This window comes from Nicotiana attenuata, unplaced genomic scaffold (assembly GCF_001879085.1).
Source record: "Nicotiana attenuata strain UT unplaced genomic scaffold, NIATTr2, whole genome shotgun sequence".
Classification (NCBI taxonomy): Eukaryota; Viridiplantae; Streptophyta; class Magnoliopsida; order Solanales; family Solanaceae; genus Nicotiana; species Nicotiana attenuata.
This window is the reverse complement of record NW_017670820.1, coordinates 360,073-363,735: the sequence shown is the minus strand read 5'-3', so window position 1 is coordinate 363,735 and position 3,663 is coordinate 360,073.

The following is a 3,663-nucleotide window of genomic DNA, read 5'->3' as shown; positions in this document are numbered from 1 at the left end:
GACTAAAATTAGACCTTTTCAAAAATTTTATGCTTAGATTAAAATATGATACGTTATTATATTAATGACAAGTTTAAAATAATCCAAATATTGAGAAATAAAATTATATCTCTAGTAAACAAATAAATACTTAGCATATATATTTTTTATAAATAAATATTTAGTTCTATATTATAATATAGGTAGACAAATCAAATAATTTTTTTTAAACGTTTTCATATAAAAACATTTCTCAACATATGTTTCTTTTAAAAAGTTAGAGTGATGGACTGGTTTTGAGGGCATTTTTGTAAACAAGCAATTCTTTTAGAAATTGTGCAATGCTTTAATACATCAAACCAAACAATGGATAAGAAATATGTCAGCATAACTAATACCAGCATAACTAATACAAGCATAACTGATACCAGCATTACTAATACACCCTATTCAGCATTATTTTTATGCACCCTACCAAACGATCCCTAAATGTCTTTTTCTTTTAGTTAGACTAAAGATCTATTTCTTCACATGGTAATAAAACTAGACCCCTCGATCCTTGTTCTTGTTTTTGGGAGCCCAAAAGTTCATTTCTCCACAAATAATATTAGTGCATATTTGATGCCTTAAGAAAATTATTATTAATTGGTGCACATTTCCTTGTGGCAATCTGAAATCACAGTCGAGAAAGATGTATACGAAAGTGCTATGATGGAGTTAAAACATAAAAATGAAGTATACGAGAGTGGATAACATTTGTTTTTTATATCTGTAACAGCCCAACCCCTTGATCTTAGTACTTGCATTTTATTTTGTGATCAATATTAAAGAATAATAAACATATCACGTTGTAATATGTTTTGTTTGAGCATGTTGTTTTAACAAAATTCTGACTACCACTTTATGTTTTAAGTCAAAGTCGAATAAGTCTTATCCTTCTCATTTTCACAAAATAATAATAATAATAATAATTTCTCTTTAATCTTTGCTTATAATAATTGCATTATTCATTGCTTAATATTGTTATATTATCATGTGATCATTTATTAGCTTACTAATTGACATAATAATGTGCTTATTATCCATCTGATAATTATATATAAATATAAATTTTTTATTCCTGAAGCTTAATGTAGTTTTATACTTTTATCCTCTTACTCAGAACTCTTTCGTCATTTAACTCTATCAATAATATTTATGAGTATTATTTAATATACTTATCCTTAATTCAAATTACATTCTCACGCTATCTTTATTTTTCTCTTTATATATTTTTACTCCTATTATAAAAATTTAATTAGTTTTATTCTATTAATATTTTACCAATAAACAAAATATGTAGTATCACATTTTACACTTACCATGTTTACAATGGATTTTAAATTTGTTATCGTGAGGTTTTTTTTTTTTTANGTGTTATCGTGGGTTGAAATCTAATTCTAAAGGGAGATGGACTGCCGCGGTCCCGGCGTAACCGCGGTCGGACCGCGGCAAGAAGTTGTTGCGGATTCAGAGAGGTCAATTGGCCGCGGTCCTGGCGTAACTGCGGTAGGACCGCGGCAGAAGGCGAAAAATTGAGGGACTGAAGTGCAAAACACGGAATTCTTAGCCCAAAACCCTATTTAAACAATAGAACTCGCCCAAGGGAGGCATGTAATGTTTTAGAGAGTACTTTGGCAAGGAAAACAAGTGTGAGAGATCACCCAAAACATCATTACTCTTATTCTTCTTTATTTTTCTTGCAATTTANCTATAGCTACCTTTTATATTTTATAGCAAAATAAGTATTTATGGTATATACTACCATTGAGGCATGAAATAAGGCATGAAATACGCTATTTATGTTTTTCCTCTCTCTTACACAGCTGGACATACCTATTTTTAAGGTGATTGTCGTTACTGTATTCATGAATACGCGTGAATACATGTGAATACATGCGCGTACAGCTGGACTGCCCTGATTTTAGGCACTTTTTACTGATGTATGAATACAACAACGCGAATACATGCGCGTACAGCTGGACTGCCCTGATTTTAGGCGCTTTTTGTTGTTGTATTCATGAATACATGGCGCGAATACATGTGAATTCATGCACGTACAGCTGGACTACCCTGATTTTAGGCACTTTTTACAGATGTATTCATGAATACAGCACTGCGAATACATGTGAATACATGCGCGTACAGCTGGAGTGCCCTGATTTTTAGGCGCTTTTTGTTGTTGTATTCATAAATACAGCAGCGCAAATACAGCAAATACACTACCGTAACAACTGAATAGTAGATATAAAAAGTAATTATGTATATGATAGCTATAGGGAGTTAATAGCCACTAAACAATAGTGGTTTCCGAAAATTCAATCTATTAAAAATAGTGTTAACTCTTAACTTTAGGAATGAACCATATAGATTCATGGGTTTCGTCCACAACCCAATTTTGGGATTTGAGTTGATTTATATGTTGGTTGACTTGACCATGTTTGACCAAGGATTGACTTTGACCAAAAACACAAATTTGGGCAATGATTTCCTTTTTATTGCATTGATATCATGGACTATCTGTTGGACTTTAAAGCATTGGGCTTCAAAGACTTTAAGCATTGGGTTTTAAAGTCTAATAGTGTGAATTGGAAATGATGGGAAATAAAATGGAGGGAAATGAAAATTTGAATGAAGTGAACTTTTGTCTTGAACTTTGTCCCTCATTGGTGAGGGACAACTACATTTGTGTGTATATATATAGAATCACTTCTTAAAGCTCTTAAAAGGAGTTGAAGAGCATGAACCCTCGCGCCGTCGTCGTCGCTCGCCTCGGCTTCGGCTTCGGATTTGTCAAATCGATCGATAAAATTATTTTTGGACAAAATTTATTTAATTAATTATTTAATAATTAATTAAATGTCAGTTAGTTAGCCGCTGTCCGGGCGTGACCGCGGTAGGACCGCGCCAGAACACTGCTGCAGATTCAGAAGGCCACTCTGGCTGCGGTCCTGGCGTAACCACGGTAGGACCGCGGCAGGACGCGCAAACTTCTGAACAGACACCTTTTCCAGAACAAACATCACACCTCTTCTAATAATTGCCTATGAATTCTGAGGCATGGCTTCGTTTTTAATACACTGAAAAAATTACAAAACCTTCCTTCTTTCTGAAAAAACTGCATTCTAATTTGCAGTCTCTCTCTCTCAAATTTGTAAGTGTGATTTTGCTCTGTTTTTTTGAGTTCGTTGGTATCCTGCAGTTTGTATTGCCACTGTTGCAGGAAGGTTTATTCCGTTTCATCCTGGGAGGATTTAATCCATTACCTTGGCAACGTGTGAGGGGGTTAAAATTCCTTAAGGACGCACAAGCAAATTGTGGACTCGGAATATTTCTTATTCTTTACTGTTTTCCAGTTTCTTTTATTCTTCTAACAGTCTTTTTTGATTTTGTGTTTTAACACAGTAGCGGATTACAAGCTTAAGGAATTTTAATACTAACGTTTCTGTGTTGAAATACATATTAAACTGTTATTTATATTTTGTATACTGGTTTGGAGACTAAAGTCTTCGTGCTTTCTACTCCAATAATTGTTCTATCCGATTTAAAGTATATCAAAACTTTACCGGAATAATAAACTTACGGGTTTGAAGTATATAAAAACTTCACCATTGTTACGTGTTGTATGTTTGGTTTGGTATTTCA